This window comes from Notechis scutatus, chromosome 2 (assembly GCF_049901735.1).
Source record: "Notechis scutatus isolate UNSWTSFEM ecotype Mainland chromosome 2, rNotScu1.2, whole genome shotgun sequence".
NCBI lineage: Eukaryota > Metazoa > Chordata > Lepidosauria > Squamata > Elapidae > Notechis > Notechis scutatus.
This window is the reverse complement of record NC_142010.1, coordinates 157,222,645-157,244,213: the sequence shown is the minus strand read 5'-3', so window position 1 is coordinate 157,244,213 and position 21,569 is coordinate 157,222,645. Positions and strand designations below refer to the sequence as shown.

Below are 21,569 nucleotides of genomic sequence, written 5' to 3'. Positions count from 1 at the left end.
TTGTTTTATCATAAAAAATAAAATACAAAATAGTAAAACAAACAAACAAAATGAAACAAAAGCATAGATTTAACCCTAACAACAAAAAAGAAAAAAAAATAGGAAAAAGCAATCAATTAAATTTAACATTTAACATGTAGGATCCATCCTGGCTGGGTGCTGAAAGAAATGAAAAAGCAGTAATTTTTCCTCTATCTGCTTAAGTGATCCAAAGATCCAAGTAATTCATTGCAAAAAGCCACATAAGCAACAAACTTCTCACACTGGTAGATGGACAAGACCATGTTGTTTGGGAATTATCTTTTCCAACAAGGCAAAATGAGGAATCCATTGTTTTCAAATTGCTGTTGGACTACAACTCCAACAATTCCTAATTACTGGCTGTAGGCTGATGGGAATTAGGTCGAAAATGTCTGAAAAGACCCAGATTTCTTATCTATCCATTTGGCTTTAAATCTCCGACAACAGGGATACCTGACTTTAACTCATATAAGCTTTTTAAAAATCCTTCATTGCCACTAATTCACATGTTTGTTTTTTACAAATGTTGCCCAAGTGTTAAGATCTCAAGATTTTGTCACTATCCTGACAGGATTTTAAAATTTGAAGGCAGAATTCTTCATCTAATTATAATAGCCTGAGTCAAGCACAAGAAATTTCTGGAAGACTTGCCAATAAGATAATTCCTCATAAAAAATATGAAGCAACCAATAGGTCAGAACATCAAATAATAATTCTTCCATAATGGATAAATACAAAAAAAATGCATTTGTTTAGTCTACCAGCAAATTATAGCAGGATAGAGATATTTCACTACAAAGTTCCCAATTTTAGCTCTTAGCTACAGCAACTATACTGTTTCAGCTCTCCATATCAGGATATTTTATGAGTCCATCAGATCCATTCTCCAGCTTATATTTGTAAAGAGGAAAAGTCTGTAGGCAGACAAAATGTGCCAAGATGCACAGTTGAAAATAGCAAGTCAGGGATGTGAGCCAGCTGGGCGCCTGGTAGCTTCTGCTCATTGGAGGGCATCAGAGTTGTAAGCTGACAGCACAAACTGATACTTTCAAATATAAAAGCTAAAAAAAAAAGACTGAAGAACAAACTGTTGCTTCCAAGAATTGGGACATCTGGCAGAAAGGACAGGCTAGTTGGCTGTCGATTACCGAGTTCTTGGCTGAGAATGAATCTTAAAGTAGGATCCTCCCAGAACTGAGATCCTAAGGGGGGATTACAAAAGGAAATACCAATCTTCCCACTCACAGCAAAGTTGGGAGGGGAAACAACTGGGGGAATGTTTACAGAGAATAAATCCTATTGCAGAGACCTGATAAACAGAACACAGGCTTATTCTGGAGACGAACAGAGACAGCACACAAAGAACACATGACCTAAATAGACAATCACACTGTCTCCAAATATTCAAGCCACACAATCTATACTTCGGAATACTTGGAGGAAGTCTTCGCCCTCTGGATGAACTAGGAATACTGGTCCCTGAATTCCCAGCCAGGATGCCTCACTGAGGCTGGAAATTATACCTAAGACTTGTATGTACAAAGCATGTACTCAGTCCTTAAGCACTGGATTTGGCACAAGACAGGAGAGAGCATCACTGTTAAAAGATATGCCAATACTAATTCAGGTTCCAATCTAAGGAAACCCACTATTCCTTCAGCCTCCAAGCTGCAAAGCAATAATTGCTGCAGCTCTTAAAATGCTTGTTCTTATAATACAGATGAAAAACAAAGAATACAGTAGTCATTGACTTACAGCCGTTTGTTTAGCAACCATTCAAAATTATAACAGCACTGGAAAAATGATTTATGATTGGCTCTTGCACTTATGACTATTGCAGCATCCCCCCCCTCCCCAGTCACACAATCACAATTTGTGCCCTTGGCAACAGATGTATTGTATTTACAAAGTTGCAGTGTCCTCTGTTCATCTTATCATTTGCAATCTTCCTAGCTGGCTTTCGACAAGTCAATGGGGGAAATCAGATTTGCTTATCAACCATGTGACTCATCTAACAACTGCAGTGATTTGCTTAACAACAATGGCAAAACAAAAGTTTGTAAGATTGGGCATGACTCACTTAAAACCACCCTGCTTAGTAATGGAAATTCAGGCCCCAATTGTGGCCATAACTGAGGACTACCTACAGTTGAATGTATTCCACCTGTCCCTCTGAAGCAACAAAAGCAACATTCAAAAAGAATGGGCCACAACTGGACACAACCTGTCAAGCATCAAAAACAAAGCTATATAGATAGTGGCGATCCTTGCCCACATTCACAATGGAAGCAAAGGCAAACCTGCAGCAGACAAATTATCTCAAGCACTCCAGCGTCAAACTAGATTGGAGAAATAGCTTAACCTCCCTTCCCCGTCCATGCAGTTTACTTAATACACCCAAATGTCCATGGTTTCAGACTCACTAGATGAAAAACAATGTACTTTTCAAATCTCCATCAGATCTCCAAAGCAAGGATTTTAAACCAGAATGTGTGATATAAAATCGAAAATTTCCTCTTTGCATTGTTATTTCCTCAAACACTATTTTTAATATTAAATGCAGTAAACAAAAGCAGAATGAATTAAGTAGGATAATTTTAAAGTTAAATTTACTTTTTAGGTGAATATATGTTATAAACAAAATGTATAACTCTTTGGAGAAGCTAAAATTAATACATTAGCAGTTGTCAGAATCTTCATTTTTTTCCTTTTTATTTAAACAAGGAAGTGTGCTAAAATATAAGCACTCAAAAATTACACTAACACATGAAATGCACTTATATGAATGTTGGAATTTTGGAAAAAAATATTTGAAATTCCAGCAAAGAAAGTTGAGGAGAAAATCTAATCATCCCTCTAATGTGGATATGTTTCACAGAGAAAAAATATACAGTGGAGCCTCGAGTTCTGACCATAATCTGTTCTCGGACTCCGGTCGTGACCCAATTTGGTCATGTCTGAAAGCACAACCGACTGTGCATGCGTGCAATTAAAAAAATGGCGCCGAAGGGGAAATTGGTGCGGAAAGGGCATCTTTCCATGCCGATTTTGTTCATCACCCGATTTTTGAATCATGACCCGATTCAAAAATTGGGTAGATTTTTTGTTCGCCACCTGATTTGGTCACGAACAGGAGCGTTCGTGACCCTAGGTTCCACTGTACATAAAGAGTATGATGTTTCAATTGCAAACCATATATTTGTATATGGAGTTTAACATACTATGCTCTCAAAACTGCAAAAATTCAATCATAGACACTTTCCCCTCCAATGCAAAATGCTATTCTAGTCATTTTACTTTGTGATTATCCTACTTAATTGATTTAACAGTTAAGCACAGAGGATAAAAATTGATTTTTTTAAAAAAATTAAAAAATTGATTTTTAAAATTTAAATCAGATTTTTTAAATTTAAATTGGATTTTTTATTTTTACCAAATTTATTTTAATAAAATGCTTTTGGAGTAAAAAACTATCTAAAATAGTTTTCTATTTAAGATATATTAATAATTTAGTTTATTCAGCATGAAATGGAGCTTAATTATGTACCATGAGGCTGTATATTCTGCAATATTTACATTTTTGGTAAACTCATTCAATGAATCCAAGCTCTGCAAAGCTGAGATAACATGCACTGCATTGATCCATTCGCACAATTTCACAGTATCCATGAGATGATAAATCATAAAAAACAAAGTTCAGGAATATTCCTTTATCCCATTGTTTTGCAAATCTATGTACACTGCAAACTGTATGATTGTTTGAAGATTGTTTGCATCTGTACCACCATGCTTCTAAGCGTGAGGAGGAAGGGCAAGCAGTAAAAATGAAAGTGAAACCTTCTAAGCAGCTCACAAATATAATATTAAAGAGCACCTGTCATTTCAGATCCATCATGGCAGCGCCTGTTAGCGAGCATCCACTCACCTGCTGCCTGCCACTTCTTTATCTTGTGTCACTGCCGCATCACCAGCCATCCCATTAAAGTGAAGGGACTGTTGGTGAATCAACAGCGGTTCAGAGGAAGGGCCGCTGTGGGACCAGAGATGACAGTTGCTCTTTAAAAATTATGATTTGAGTTGATTTAAATCAAGCCTTTTTTTACTAGTGATTTAAATCGTGATTTAAATCGTGATTTAAATAGACTTGTTTAAATCAAATCCACCCAGGCTAAGCACATTATTACCTAGATTGGGGGGGGGGTCAAACTCGTGGCCCATGGGTCGGTTGCATCACGGTCACCCCCAGTTTAGTGAAGGGAAAGTCACGCTATGTCACTTGACGTAATGACAGTTTGACACCCTGACCATTAAGTGAACCCTGTGGTTATTAAACAAACCCATTGTCCACAATGGATGTTTTTTTGTCAGAAACCTGAAATAAACACCAGTTTCTGGCAAAAGTGTTATAAATTGTAATTTTGTGACTGCAAGATGTCGCAAATGATCACAATTGTGGGCTGGCTGTGAGTGCCCAAAATGCAATCACGTGATTGTACTTACAGCATAGAACCAGGTCCAAATATCTTTTGGAGGGGTATCCATCGAAAAACTTTTGAAAGTTGCTAAAAGACTGGTCATAAAGTGAAGACTAACCTGAATATCAATTTCTGAAGTGCTATTATAGAAACAAGAAAAACAAACTCTTCCACATACACCACGTTATGTGAAAAGAATCTTGAGTTTATAAATTAGAATTGTATACGTACAAAATCCACTACTCTAGTGAAATTGTAAGTACAGATTCTGACTGGATTCTAGTTATTTAATCAATTGCTGTTGACTGAATAACAGGAAATAGAATCTGCAGCCAAACATAAACATTCCTTGCCCCTTTATTAGCAGAAGGAAAACAGAAAAGCACTGCAAAAGGCCTGCTGTAATTGCTGTAGTCACAAGAAGATTTTAGAAAAGCTTGTTATTTGTCTGACTTGGACCCCACAGAGATAATTAAGTACTATTCCTCCTCCATTGCCCTCAGTTGTAGTAAGAGCAGTTGATTAATATATGCTAAAAGGAGCTCCTGGCAAGAATTAAAATCAGCAATAGCACCTCCAAGCCAGCATAGCTCTTGGCTTACAAAAACAGCCTATCTAAAATAGATACCGACCCCAAAGTTGAAATATGATCCAAGCCAATGCTGGACACCTTCCTACAGCCTACCTAGCATTCAAGCCCAGTTTCGACATTCTCCTTTACAAAATTCCTAGAGCTTTTATCTTTATCTTTTATGCTGTTAACATTACTGCATTTTCTTCATATGACAAAGGAAGCAGGAAAAGGAGAAAGGAAGAGAGAAAATGAATGAACAAACATACTTCCAGATAGGATTGATAAATTCCTCATAGGTGGAAAGAAAATGGCAAAACTATTGTTCTAAATTAAAAGCTATCGTGTGTATTTTTATTCTCACAATCCATTAAGGTTCCATCCACAGCAGTATTCTTATAGGTGCGTTTCCTTTTCAGCTGGGGGAAGGATATGACAATGATTGTGACCTAGTGACTAGCTCAGAATAATTTCAATATATAGTATTCTTTGCAAGTATTTTTCAATCACTCCATTAAAAAAAAAGCTTTAATGTTTAGTAAGTGTTAATAACAATTAAAAGCCCTTTCTAGTTATCTCCTTCCATATGTCTCTATTAAAATACTAGATGACATTTAAAATAGTGTTATATAACTATAATCATTTATTGCAATCTGCAGTATACAACATAAGTATAATATATACACATACTTGGGGTGAGGATGTATCAAAAAATGGCTTTTTCAAGTCAGCAACAATTTTAGGAGCACAATTGTGTAATGCAATTTCTTACATTTCTTACATTTCTTCTACTAGTGTAGATGTACAACATCATGAAATGTGGGGTTTTAACATCACATATTGTATGTAGCACTTAAATAGTATTTCACTATTTAAAGGTTGGTTACAAAAATAGAAAAATTAAATAAGTGGGTATAGCATCCATGGTAAAAAGTAAACAGTGTTCTATCTGGGCTTAGCAACATTAGCACTTGTTACTGCTCATTTTAAAAGAGCAAAGGAAAGATGTAGCTCTGCAGACTGCATCATTTTTCCGACAATTTGAAAAAAGCTGAAGTTTTCCCATTCAAAAAATGGAAAGAAAGGTAGAAGAAGCAATACTGAGGAAACAGCGAATTGAAGATGTTGCACAAACGGGGCAAATTGAAAACCTTGCTTGCAGGATCATTGTAAGAGAGTGAGCCCTGATGATCCCATAGTAGGTTGTCACCTGGAAACCACAAGAAAAAAACAAGACTGGTCTAAGAATGATCATTGGCAGCTCATTAGCCAACAATGGAACTCTTGAAAGCTCATCTCAACAATCCTTTATCAATTTATCTCACATATTTCCCTTCAACCTGAAACCCAGGGATGAAAGAGTCCTATCTCAAACGTTGTATCAAACTCTATTTCAATGAGGGCCCAACAGCATTATGGTTGCCCTCAAAGGACAGTAGCCAGGTCGCTATAACTAGGTGGGCGTGGCCAGCTTGACACCACTCACTGGATGCAGCTAACTCAGACTGAACAAGTCGCACCGGCTAACTCAACATGGGAACAATTCGATGCCCCACAAGCTGCTCACTTTCCCAGACTGCTGGCAGCCAAGTGTATGTGCGTGCTTGTAGACAAAATAAAGAGCTCTCCCGTGGAAACCAAGGTCATCCCAACAGATGGCAGTTGGAGGAGGAGCAGAAGTGATCGAGGGACCTGCCACTTGCTTTGATTGGACAATATGACCTGTGACACCTGAGGAGGGAAACTTTGCTCTTTTAATTACATGGTAACAGTGGGAAACTTTTAGAGTTGGTTTTCCTAGCTGTGACGATATGATGTGTCCAAAAACATGTTCTCTGAGGAACGTTCCTGTCTTGGAGTTTTGATTTCTTTGGATGTGTTACTCGGAACGCTGGCAGTCATCTAATGCAGGGGTCCCCAACCACCGGTCCGCGGAACAAGTCCTACCGGGCCGCTGGCTTGCTGGGCGCCGCCATCTTTTTTTGATGAAAAAGTGCTTCCGGTGAGCTTTTCCGGGAGAAAGCTCACCGGGCACTTTTTCATCAAAAAGATGGCGGTGCAGCAGCTGGTGAGCTTTTCCGGGTAGAAAGCCATTTCTACCGGAAAAGCTCACCGAGCGCTGGCGCTATCTTTTTGATGAAAAAGTGCTTCCGTGAGGTCACCGGAAGCACTTTTTCATCAAAAATGGCGCCCATCTGATGCCGGTACCAGGCCGCGGCGCCGAGCTGATGCCGGTACCGGGCCACGGCATAAAAAAGGTTGGGGATCACTGATCTAATGAGGGTGACTTGATATGGTTTTCTAACTAATCAACAAAGATATTACAGGAAGTGTACAAAGGAGTATATGGACTTGATATAACTCCTAGGAAGTATCTGGAAAAGTTAGACTGGTGGAGACTGCAAAGGATTCTGGGTAGGAGTAGTGTACGCTAGGAAGTCCTTCCTTTATATAGGTCTCACTTATTCATATTGCTCATTCTTAACTATAACAATGCATAATAACAATAATGTATAACAATAACTAACAAACTGATTTGATCTCTTCATATGTTATCTTTAGTGAAGCATGCAGACCAGTGTTTGCATTTCCTGCGTCGGATGCTTTCTCTTATCCTGGCCACTTTTTACCGAGGCACGATTGAAAGCGTTTTAACAAACTGTATCACTGTTTGGTTTGGTGCCAGCAGTGCCTCAGATCGAAGGTCCACACGGAGAGTGGTAAGGACAGCTGAGAAGATTGTAGGAAGCTCGCTTCCTGTTATTCAGGATTCTGCTTATAAGTGCTATGTGCTTATAGCTTGAAGCATTGTTAGAGATCCCACACACCCATTTCACAGTCTGTTTCTGTTGCTCACCACTGGGAGGAGGTTTCGAAGTATCTATAGCAGGATTACTAGATTCTGTAACAGCTTTGTTCCTTATGTCAGTCATCTTGTAAACTCGTAGGATTCTTTTTTTAGCCATTTATATGTATACATTCAAACTAGACTGTGATGTTTCTCTGTGTTATATATGTGTGTGTGTGTGGGGAGGGGGTATATGCATAATGGTTATCTTTTGAGAACTGAATGCAACAAAAATTTTAATGTATGCTGATTAGTGTACATTTAAAGTGACAATGATTCTATTCCATTCCATTCTTCTTATAGGTAATGTTCACAACCTATTCTTTCTGGAAAACAGAAAGCATATCATGGTTCAGTCTATTAGATGTATATCCTGCCTTTTAGAAAAGGAGCTCAAGATGGTACACACAGTACTTTTTCCTCCTATTTTTCCTCACCACAACAAACCTGTAAGATAGGTTCATCTCATGTGAGAGACAGTGACTGAAAGAGAGTCCATAGCTGAGAGACTGAAGCTGCCTTGAAACAGGCTGGGTCCAAAATACCTGGGTCCATTCCCCATAGTCAAAATAACCAATCCTGTGACAGTGCAGTTAAAACTCCCATCCTTACTGGGGAAGGTCCATCCAGTTTTCCCTAGCAGCCTGCTGAAGCCAGTGGTGGCATCAAGCAGTAGACCCTCGATCCCATTATGTCTCTCCACAACTAGTCCAATATCTTAGACTACTTCTTCAGAAGAATGTATTTTATACTGAATTTTGCACAAGAGAGAAAAAGTATGTTAACCCAATCTAGAAAAGAGTAAGCATGGTCTTTTGTGTTTGTTCTGAATAGCAATTCAAAACCCATTACTAAAAAACAAACAGGAAGGACAACTCTGACAAAATATATAACATGTTGGTGGGCCTTAATATGCAGAAATGTTGGCCTTACAAATTCACTCCAGTTAAGCCAGACTTAAATATTTACAAAAAGCCTTCTTCCGCAACCACAGAAGAAAATGTCAGCAACTGTAAGTTTTATGCAGATGGGATGGTTCTAACAGCAGCTGGGATAGGCCGGAAAGGGATTCTTCCAGCAAGAAGCAACTTCAAAACCACAATGTGACCCACATTTGATTTGTTTGGCTTGCATTATATTCAGGGTCAGACATGCATTCTCCCCCTCTCAGGATGTGAAGAATGTGGTCAGCCAGGTTTTCCCTGCTAAGAGAAGAAAAGATAGATGTGACAACACTAACAAAGATGACAGGTATAAGCCTAGATGTTCAGGAAGAAGGAAAGATGGGATATTTACTCTACCTAGTCCTTATTCAAGTTCTAAAGCTGAGCATCTGATTACTATCACTGTTGCCATGGTTGGTCTTTTAATGGGAGCAAAATTAGCCAAAGACATCACTTACAGAGCCTGCCTAAAACATTATCTTTGCTATTAAGGGCAACACACACATTCCACTTTAAAGAAAGCAATTAGATGTAATTTTAATACTAGTGGCCAGGGTCATTTATAAGGCTAGGCTATGAGACAATTAACCTTTGTTAATAGTCACCTTGTGCTATCACTGACCCTATTTCCCCCAGGCAGCATCTGTGTCCGCAACACCCACCATTCTACTGAAACTCTGCAGGTCTTGCAGCAAAATAATCTGTCTTGTGCCAATTCAGGCTACTGCTGAACATTCCTCTATATAACCAACAAAAACTTGCATAGACATATCTTCTCAATATGCCATGTTTTTTTTTTTAGGAATCTGGCAAACTGTATTTTCATAAAAAAATAATTTTCAGATAAAATGTTTATAAAAGGCCTATATGCTGATTTGAGAACTATCTGGTCACCTTTGTACTATGGAGGCAGCAACTGTAAAGTCAGTGTGTGTGGTGAAATGGATAAATTACACTTTACTTCTTTTAGGAAACTCCCACTTTTGTTTTTTAAAGGATTATGCCTTTGAGGTTCAACAAAATTTGACAAACCAACATAATTATTTCAAATAATGGCTTACAACAGGGGTGTCCAACCTTGGCAACTTTAAGACTTGTGGACTTCAACTCCCAGAATTCCTCAGCCAGCAAAGCTGGCTGAGGAATTCTGGGAGTTGAAGTCCACAAGTCTTAAAGTTGCCAAGGTTGGACACCCCTGGCTTACAACTTTGGCTTGTTAATTAACCAATTTAAAGTAGCTACAGTTTATCATGTTCAGGTGCAAACTAAAAGATGCTTAAGTAGAAGAGAAGCAAAAGCTTACTATCTTTTCCTTATACCCGGAGTAGAGGAGAATGGAAGGAGGAACTTGAGAGTTTGCAGAAGTTTCCTCTGATCACTCAGACACCACTTACCCTCCCTCCCTCGATTGATTTTGATTGAGGTTACACAGCCAATATATATTCTGCTGGACTCTACAACTATAGTGCTGTTCCCGGGAGATTATTTTATAGGTTTATTTATTGAATTTGTATGCTCCATTTCTATTTAAGTCACTCTTTTCAGTGCCTTTCTCATTTTGAACAGTCACCAAACAAATGGTTACAAGGATTGCCTGTAAACCTGTTCCTCCATCTCTATTTCTATGGGGCAGGTATAATCTATCCACTTAATAAATCCAGGAGTGTATTATATCACAGGTATGACTCAGGTATTGATGGCTTGATGGTGTTTCCATCATTCCCTACCAGCTTCCCTCAAGGAAAATCAATGGGAAAGCAGGCAGGAAGCAGCCATGGCCATTCTGTTTCTCTGTTTAGGTAAGAAAATATTTCTGAAACAAGTCATTGGTTGTCTAGTTATGAAATACATACTAAGCATCTTAAAACTTCTGTACCTGTGAAACATTACCCAAATTCCATGGGCACTGGTTTTTCCATTCTTGTTGCATAATCCACAAAATATTCTCCTTCCATTCACAACTTCTGAAGAAAACAATGCTTTTTTTTTGAATGGACAATTTGAGAAAAACAATACTTTCTGAACAGCTTATTTTACTATTCTAAGACCATGAAATGTATACATTTACATATAAATATTCGATTAATTATTACCATATTTATAGAATTTATTAAAGCACGTGTGCTTCAACTTTATTCAAACAATAATATCTGCATTTTACAACATTTATGGAGGCTCTTCAACTGTGGTAGATAACAAAGAATTCAAAGCAAAGAAGTCATATAGTGATGTATGTACATTTCATGTGCTTTTATGATACAGGAAGATATATTGACAAAGTGAGCCTGGACTTATCTAAACTTGCTCTGGATTTTGAAACTTTTGCAGTAATTTTCTAACATCAAGTTCAACAAGTTCCACTTCTTTAATAATCCAAAATCAGAATAACAAATAACAAATATTTACTAATCATGAATCTGCAAATTTTTCAGGGATGGGACTTTCTCACACACACACACACACACACAATCATTCTTGCACACATATAAATAACCTCTCCATTTGAACACTGTGATCCAAAAATACAAAAAATAGTTGAGTAATTTAATTATATCCATAATTAATTTCTTGAGATATTTGCATTAGACTAGGACTTTGAAATTTAAATTAATTTTAATTAAAAATAAAATAACTTCTGCTGTATTAGCAACTGCCTCTTTCTATCATATTAAGCATTACACATGAACAAAGCAGAGAACTGTGCCTAAGGATTCTGAAACTACTGTATTAAGAGCCTTTGAGTATTGTGTTAATAATCTGAAGTTATGTATTCTAGGCTGTACAACTGCAAGAATGCAACAGATTTATACTACTATGTAATGTACCCTCAGCTCTGGAATATTAAAAGATATATGAATCTAACAAATAGAAGTCAGTATGTGGGAACAGCACTTTTCATTTTGTTGAATAAACTAAAAACAATAGAAATAAAAATTCTATTATCCACACAATTGCTTGTAAATGGCATTCTAGGATAGGTAACTCACTTAAGAAGTTGTATCCATTAATTATGAAAAACATGAAAATTGAATCTGGATACAAAAATATTTTGTAAATGTACACAGTTGACTGCTAAATTTGAAGTTAAGTTTCATACAGGTTTGCAATCTTCAACAATTAATGCCAGATCATTCTGAATATGGCATACTTTTACAAGATTGAGGGACAGTAATACTGATAGCAACTGCCAGTTATATTACACCTACTTCTAACGGGAATTTCAGTATCCTCTTGCAGTCCATAATAAAAATTCTAGCAAAGAATTACAGCAATACTATGTGACTAAATTTGCATCCTGTTTAAGAGAAACTCAAGTTTCTTTTTCAAGAGGACTCTTTTTCATTAATAATATGCATTTCCATTAAAAAAAAGAACAAGTCACCAGTTCTATCCCAATTACCTGAATAATCAATTAGAAGGTTGCCTCACACACCACCTATTACATGCCTGTTCAATTAGCTGTCTTGGCCAGAAGCAGTCAAGGCACAGTGGGAAAATGTTCACCCAAAATTCCAAGCCATCTTCAATAGATAAGTTTAAGTCAACCACTTTGACAGAATTTCACAGAGGAAGTAATTAAAGCAACCTGGCAAGTAGCATGGAAATTATTTTGAATAATAGGCTAATATTAGAGCAGAACCTGACAGACACTCTGAGCTCCTTGAGGACAGGCAAGTTGTAAATGCCGTAATAAACAGATTGCTATGGTTAACAATTGAAGCAACAAACATATCCTGAAGAGGCTGTTCACTAAACCTTGGTTTGCTTGGCTCATTAATAACAGTCACATTTGTCTGGATTCATGCCATGTGTTAAGACAAAAGTCAAACAAACCTTACTATGGTTAAACACATCAACCTCAGATATCAAAGGCCTGTGGAGGTATCAAGTCACAGAGCGTGTATAGTGTATAAACATATTAAATATCAGTTCTGAGTTTTCAAGTTTTCAAGACAGGATCATACAATTTCAGATTGAGTCAGGTTCACAGGCTGGAATAAGACTCTGAAGATGGACTAGTACTGTGCACAAGAACCTATTCAAAACAAATCCATATTCCGTACTCCTCAGATCAATTTTTGCAAAATAAATAAATAAAAGGATCTCCTCCATCCACTTGCCTATAGATGAGATCCATAGTGAGAACTCACATTGCACAAAAAATGGTGTCATCATCCATTTTACAAAAGGTATGTAAATACCAGTAAAAGAGTATATTTGTATATAAATTAGCATGCTGGGATAATTTATATGAATATAAAATAAAGTAGTATTCTAGGATAATTAGTTAACATTTATTTCAGCAGCCTGTTGAATTATAAAATAATTGTGCCTAATTATATCTTATAGGAAGCGCATGGAAATAAATGTATGGAAACATGTCAAAACCCCAGTGCTGTCAATGATGTGTAGATTAATGTACATTTGTAGGTAATTCACTAGCCCCTGAACATGTGACTGATAAGGGTATTGGACATAACTCTGCACCCCTGTTTTTGACAGAGCCTTGAATTTATGTGCCTTGTCCTGAATAGCAAGAAGCAGCTTTCTGAGGCCTGTACTCAAGTCCTGTATATTAAAGATGCTAAGATCTCAGTCTTGAAGGACTCTAGCTCTACTCTCTTCCATCTTAGATTGAAATATCAACACTCTGGCTTTATCCCTCTGACTCTTCATGATAAACCCTCAAGTTGAATATAGGAAGTAGAGGTGATATAGGAGATGATTAGGCTGATCTTGAAACTGGAGTTAAACACATTATCAGTTTGGAATCATTGCGCAGCCATAAGAGGCCCAATTCCATTGATCCTTATCTAGTGTTAATTTAGCTTTGACTATTAATTGAGCAGCTTGTTGTGTATAGTTAGCAATAATAAACTCTTCAGCCCTTTGAATCCAGCCAGTGTTCCTGTTCTTTGCACCTGACAGAGAACTGGTTGTGACAGACTTAGCCAGAGCTACTTATAATCTGTTTTTGAAGTTACAACAGCCACACTCTCCCAACGTGGTCACATTTTGTGGGATTGACAATAGTTCACCTTGTGTTTTTTGCCAAGTGTTTATGTCCGGTTTCTGGCAAAAAAAAAACAAAAAAAAAACATTGGAGGAAAATGGGTTTCAGTGGTGGGATTCAAAAACTTTTACTACCGGTTCTGTGGGCATGGCTTGGTGGGCATGGCAGGGGAAGGTTACTGCAAAATCCCATTCCCTCCCACCCCACTAATCTGCTTTCCAGCTCTGTTCTCCTGTGCAGGGCAATAAAAGAAGCCCCAGCCGATCAGCTGAGACTCAGGAGGCAGATAATAGATGGGGGTGGGGCCAGTCAGAGGTGTTATCTGCTGGTTCTCTGAACTACTCAAAATTTCCGCTACCAGTTCTTCAGAACTAGATAGAACCTGCTGAATACCACTTCTGATGGGTTTGCTTAACAACCTCTGCAAAAAATGTCCAAAAATTTGATCTGCTCACATGATGCTTCAACTTATGACCACAACAATTTACAACCACAATTCCAGGTTCAATTATAGTCATTTTGTAGAGCAGAATATGGCTACTATAAGGTCTATCAACCTTAACTACCATTAAATTTCCTGAGCCAAGGAAAATGATTAAATAGTACTTATGGAATATTGCTGCCCAAAAGAAGACTTAGAAAAAAGCGATTATATGTTGGTAATTTAGAGAATGCCTATAAACTGACAACATGGACATTCTCAGGTCAAACTGAGGAGGATATTCACATCCTTCAGCAGTTTTACGGGGCTCATTCCTTCCTCCAAACTTATCCGTGTGACTCCAGACAGACGTCCTAATATGTGCCAAATGATTAGGGATGCACGTTCATCACTTGCTCTACCAATTCTTGTATGTTATCCAGGCAGATATACTTCCTTTTATGGTTCTTTGCTACTGGTGGCTACAAACCATAAAATGACACTTCAGATTGCAAAATTTTGCTATCATGTTTAATTATTATGCATAAAATGTTAGGGTTTTTTATTTTATATTAATAGTATCTATTGGGATATGTTATGTTTTAATTTATACTTTGTATGGAATTGTGTTATTTTTGGCTAATTTTTGACCATAATTAAACTGAAACTGAATGCTGCAGTGCTGGGGTTACGTTTCAAAATGCAACCTTGAGTCACAGAACTGTCCTAACAGCAATATGTCCAGAGCAATTATCAAAATATTTCTCAGGCACTAGGAGGTTTTGTTTCTTTAAAAAAATGCCAGTTTTCAGATAAAATTGGCTCCATTTCAAATATGTAAAAGCAACATGTTAAAGCCATTATCAAAAGCTGATACAAAATCCAAAATGTATACAGCAACATTCTTCTTGTTGGAATCCTTATAGGTAATCTTCAACTTATAACCACAATTGGGACAAGAATTCCCACTGCTAAGCAAAGTAGCTGTTAAGTGAGGTTTGCTTGCTTTTACTACTTTTTTTTTTACTATAATTAAGTGAATCGCTGCAGTTGTTAAATGAATCATGTGGTTGTTAAGTGAATTTGACTTTTCCTATTGACTTTGCTTGGCAGAAGCCCACTGGGAAGCTCACAAATAGTCATCGCATGACCCCAGGATGCTGCAACTGTTATACATTCCTGCCAGGTTGCCAAGTGCCTGAACTCTGATCACAGGGACCTGGAGCTGCTGTGACGGTTTAAATGCAGGGCTGGTTGAAGGTCACTTTTTTCAGTGCTGCCTTAACTGCAAACATTTGCTAAATGAATGGTTGTAAGTCAAGGACTCCCTGTGTATAACAGCTCAAGATAGATCAGCATCACTTCCATATTGCAATCAGCAGGGAGTGGATTGAAAGGGAGTAGATTGCTTAAAGCCACTAAAGAGGTAAAGGGAAAACTCAAAAGCAGCAATTTCCCAAAGTGCAGCTCAACCTTACCTATGCCGTAGCACCTCTCACGTATTAAAGAATTCAATCTTCAGGTAGAGGTTTAACTAAACAACTTCAGCAGGGCTGCAAGAGCCCTTCCAAAGAGTCGTCCTTTTCAGCAAGCAGCTGATTATACAGTAAGGCAAACAACTACCCCGGCAATGCTGCATGCCAATCAGACTTTGTAGGTTGGGGGCAGAAATGCAGAGGGCCATTTAAAGAAGAGCCTGGGAGCCCAGTGAGGCTGAGGCGCAAAGTCCTCTTAGGATTGAAACTGGTGGAATGCGCTTCACCAGCTTGGATAAACAGAAGAGGAATTCTAATGAGGCCAACCTCAACTGAGTCATGGAATTGCATTGTTCTGGCAACCCCAGACTAATCAGCTCTCTCATCCCCCTGCCCAAAGGCTTTTTGTGTGGCCTTGTCTCTCCCATGGTAGACGGTGGTTGGAAACTTACCAGGAAGCCTGCAAGATACAAGAGAGCTCAAATTCAAAACGGTTTGGGAAGGAGGTGGGGGAAGCGTGGAATGGAACTAAGAGTTGAGCACAACACTAAACATTTTTCTGATTGAGAGTCATTCCTTTACCATGACAAGTACAAATATCACAAGAATAGGCACATGTTTTGAACTACATCTCTCACTATCTTCTGCCCTGGACTGTACAGATCCAATGAGAACTGAAATCCAAAGTATTTGAAGGATACTCATGAAATATAAAATGAAAGTTTATCTCTCCTAACCTCAAGGGTGGTTTGTTAAGATAAAGCTGGAATAAAAAATAAAATCAGCTGTCTCATTTAATGTATCAGCAACTACTTAACTCATTCATACCATTCATACAATAGGACTCGTATCTGAAAAAAACAAGTTTCTTCATGGGAAATTGTATGGTACAGAGTTTGATAATGTCTCTTTTCTTCATATCTGGCAAGTGGAAACAACACAGGAAAATGAGAGAAATGAAAAGATCTTGCTTCAGATCCATATCTTACATTTTTTGCTCCTTCATTTGAAAATGGACATCAGTAAATGTACAGAAAAATTTTCTGTGCTATACTTTTGGTAGTGTTTGAATGAGAAACAGTTATCTGCCTACTGAACACTTACTTTAGATTTCATTCAGGTATCCCAATACCTGAGAAAGATTTTACTCTTGAACTAAAGCCACTCTTAAACTAAGGCCACAGAACACTCAAAAATGTTAACAGCCCTTGAGAAAACTGATTCCAAGTTGAAAAGCAATAGAAATTGCATACGTGCATCTACACACAACTACAGGGAGTAGTCAACAACACCAAGCTTAAGCCTGAGCAAATGCAATTTTTTTTTGGCCACGGGAAAACTTCTGAAATGTTCTCCACAACTAGTCCAAGCTGATAGAAGAGCATCAGTTCCTTCTATCAGCATCTGCTTGGCCTCTGCCAGAAGAGGGTGCTTCTATGGGTGTTTTGGTCTAATCCTGCAGGACTCTGCTTATGGTTTAACCTTTAAGTTTTAACTGAGAGTTACTTTGGGGTCGCAGATAAGGCACAAAGGCAGCTGGGTGATCTTGGGACAGCCCTAGGAAGGAGGCAAAGGCAAACCATTTCTGAAGAACTTTGCCAAGAAAACTGCAGGGACTTGTCCAGGCAGTCTTTGATAATCGGATACGGCTGAAGAGAAGAAAAAAAGTTTTACTTATAGATTTGCTGCTGAAACAGATTTCCTCAAGCTCCTGAAAGTTGCCACCAGGATTCCAGCAACACTGGTTTTATTAATCAATCAAGATAAAGTTTGTTTCACTGAAGTATGCCATGGCTTTTGTCACCATGATAAAGCTTTATTACAGCATTCATGAATTTGCTCAATAGAAACAACAGTAACTACACAATAGAATTGGAAGAGACCTGGGGGTCCCTTTGTCAAACACAATGGTGCTAATCTTATCAACAGGAACTACAGAGAATGATCAAGCAGCAGCAAAACTATGAGATTACCAATGAGATCACCAAGATGATAAGCAATGGAGATGAGGGTGTCATGGAATAGAGATATAATTGGGGGGAGGGGGTAAATAAAACATTGATCAGAATCAAGCACAAAGAAGGGGAGGTCCTTTTATCCTTTATGATGGCAGTGCTTCCTTCCTTCCTGCTGTTTCAAACAGCAGGCAAATTAATAAAGTATTTCATATTTTTCAGATGAGATCACCTAAAAGAGACAGCCCTGCTCTCTTCTTTTAATCCCTCTTCTAAGCTTATTTTTCCTTTGATAATTTTGATTTAGACCTCCTTAGAGCAACTTACAATGTGATCAGATCACTCGTTTGCTAGTGGGGATTAATGTTCAATGAAGCCATGATGCTGACTTGTCAAAATAGGAAAAATAATTAAATATTCCTGATTGGCTACATAATAAAAATTAGAACAAAAAATTAAACCTCTGGACTCCAAGTGCTAAATGTTTCATACTGAACCAGAAAGGAACTACATGTCCAGGGAGAGTGAAGGGAGGGCCAGGGAACACTGCTCCAATATGCTTCTCTTCATATTCTACAGATGATGGATTCCTCTTTGGAAATTGCTCTGGTTCTCACCAGTTCCTTTAGGCTTCTTGTTAGCAACGTTAATTGCAGCAGCAGCTGCTACTCGTAACATCAGTGCATTTGAGAGGTTTCCTTGATTCAGCACTGGAAGAAGACTTAGCATATTCTGGACCATAAAGGCTGGACACAACCTTAACTCAAAAGATCTAGTAAACAAATGGAAAGAACCCCGAACCTGCCTCTCCCTTGCATCATCTCTAAGCACTATGGAGCTGTTATGTAAGTCTAAGTGCTTTTGCTAAACGCAGCCTCTCTAGTGATTTGAATCCGAGGCCATAGACTGGGATGGAAAAAATAAATCTGGTCCACTCCTTTTTATGAATAATCAAGGAACACAGCAACTATCTGGGAAATGAATTCCTTGCATCTACTGTACACTGTAGATGCTCCCTTGATTGGGAATATTTTTGCTCTCTTGCCGAAAGTAGAACATCAGCATCTTTCCACAACTTAATTAAAGCAAGCATTACAAGAGGTGAAGAATGCCAGACCTCTTTAACCAACACTTGGGCCTTTTTGAAATAAAGAGAAGGTCCATTTGGTAATATAGGACAATATCAGAAGGGCAAACCAACAAGCAACTCAGGAAATCTTACAGGATTTGTTTCACATCAGATTCCCTAAGGACCAATACCTCAGCAACCAGACTCTGCCAACAAGGCAGTTTTTAAAACCATGATGGGCTTGCCACGACTAGCACAGCCAAAGCCTCTTCCAAAGTCCTTCCCATTATGTCTCCGCTGAAGCAGAATGTTCCTGGAGCATCTTGTGAATATAACTGGAGAACCGTCTTTCCACTTCGTTGACCTGGTTAATGCAATCACCATGATACAATTCCAATGTTCAGATTTCCTAACGGAGTAGAGCTGCTGGGAGGGGGGGGGGGAGACACCATGGATTTAGATTTCCTGCTTCAGACACTCAAGCAATACTTTGATTCATCTAACCTGAATGGCAAGGTCAGGTTCTCAGAAGTTGAGGAAAGCAAACAGGAAATGGCTAGAATTCACAAAAATCAACCAAGCTTTTGGTTTCTCTGACAATGCTGTAGACCTCCCTCTCCTACTCTATTCTGAATTACCCAATCCCTGACACCCATTCCCCACACAGGCAGGATAATCTAATTCCCTCCACTTCACAGTCAAAACACACATCAGCCCTTCTTCCTCTGCCCCACCCCCCAGTCCCCTTCCAGGAATGCATGAAGTGCAAGGCAATTTCCATAGCAACTAATTTCATTCCAAGAGACAAGCTGGCTTTGACTGGGGAGCAGACACACGTGTGTGTGTGTGTGTGTGTGTGTGTGTGTGTGTGTGTGTGTGTGTAAAAACACTGGGTAGAGGGAGGAGAGAGAGAAACAAAGAAGGAACATCAGACAAAGCTTCCAACCTCTAGGAGAGTAGTCAGAGTCAATCATTTATTCAGCCTCCACTGTTTTATATTTGTATTCAGGGAGGCAAGGCCAAAATGAGAGACCAAAAGATAAACCCAGTACTACAGACCAGATAGAATCTAATGAAATAAAAGTGTGTTCTCTTCAGGAAGACTAGATTCTATATAGAAAGTATGATTCCTGGAACACATTCGGTTCCAAACATTCATGGACTAATTTTATAGTAAATACTGGCTTTTATACTTATCAATGTGGCGCAGTTGTTAGATTGCATATCCCAGGCTGACTCTGCTCGCTGTCAGGAGTTCGATCCTGACAGGTTGACTCAGCCTTCCATCCTTCCAAGGTTGATAAAAATATATATCAAATTGGGTAAATTACAGTGAGGGTCATCCCACGGTTGCCACCAGTGAGACATACCACAGGGAGCTGCAGCAGCTAATACATACTACTCCTGTAAAATGCACAGATTTGCAAGCGATTGAATGCACAATTACACAACTTTACAATTTAAAGCTCAACTAGGTAATCTGAAGTTTTAATGTGGCCGAGATCCTTTTTTTGCAGTTCCCAGACCCTTCTGTGCTCCTGCCCTTTAACTGCAAACTGTTAACTACAGTTATCAAGATGACAATGTCCAAAAGACAAGTGAAAAGTAACACATAAGATGAGCCAAATCTTTGAATAGACTCTTGCACTCTCCGTTGCAAATCTCATGATTTTTGCCCATTGTAGAAACTCTTCCTTCTGGATACTGATTTTTAAGTATACTCAGATAAAAAGATGGCTGCTCTTTTTATTAATTTTTTTTTTTAAAAAAAATCAAAAAGTACATTAAGAGGTGTCCCAATAAAGCAAAAGAACCTGAATATTTATGGGAGTAAATATAACACTTTAATGGGTACAACATACCATCCCCTCCATTGCCTTTCTTGGCTACTGCAGAAGCTATTAGCCATAGAAAGGTGCTAAGGAACAGCTGTTTGTAACTGTATCCTCCAAACTAATTGAAAGAAGAAAAAAACCTCTCCCGGTCCTGAACATAACACACCCAAAATCAATGAAAGGAGAAATACAAGAGTGTAATGGAGATGGAGTATTGATAGAGAAATATGATTATGGCAATAAGAAGCTCTCTACTGGGCATTTGTCATTCAAGAAGATTACAACAGTAAATGACACTGAAACAATAATTCAATCTTTTTACATAAGGCTTCACATCCAATATATTTATTTAAAAGAATCCTGATTTCAGTCCACTGCCTTCCTTGGAAAACGCCAAATTACAATAATCTGTACCTTTTAATCCAAGTATCAGAAAGAAAGCTGGGGACAGACAAATGGAGTGCATCCATGTCACTGGGCACAAAAAGGGAACAGTAACAATCACCAGGAAGTTAGGTTTTTTTTTAAAAGAAATATCAGCTATCAGCTTTACTAGTTTGAAAAATATGGAGTGAATTTTGGTACAAATTTGGTTTTGTTAAGATGAAATAGGCCCCAACAACCTTTGATGAAAGACAACTGTGCCTCTTGGAAGCCAGACCCAAAAAATTATAGTGAATTTTGTCCTAAATATTCACAGGAATGCAGCCATAGAAATTAAGGAGATCAGAAACTACAGTACTGCTATATCACCTTGTTGTCTTGCTCCTCTTTGAAGCATGGAACTGCTGTTCCATTTTAGATTTCAGAAGTATGACCAAAGAGCCCAAGTTCTCTTATACAAGGAAACTCAAGATGGAGAATTTAATCTCAATCTCTACAAAAGGAAGCAATATAACTCCTCTCTGCTGCCTGTTTGCAGGTTACAAGATATATTCAAG

The 21,569-nt window shown here is 38.2% G+C and overlaps 1 protein-coding gene across 3 annotated transcripts in view; it reads right to left on the bottom strand.

The window, feature by feature from the left end:
• Window positions 1-21,569, bottom strand: part of TRIP10 (thyroid hormone receptor interactor 10) — a 63,927-nt gene that overhangs the window by 36,256 nt on the left and 6,102 nt on the right. The gene's annotated exons all lie outside the window — the stretch shown is intronic.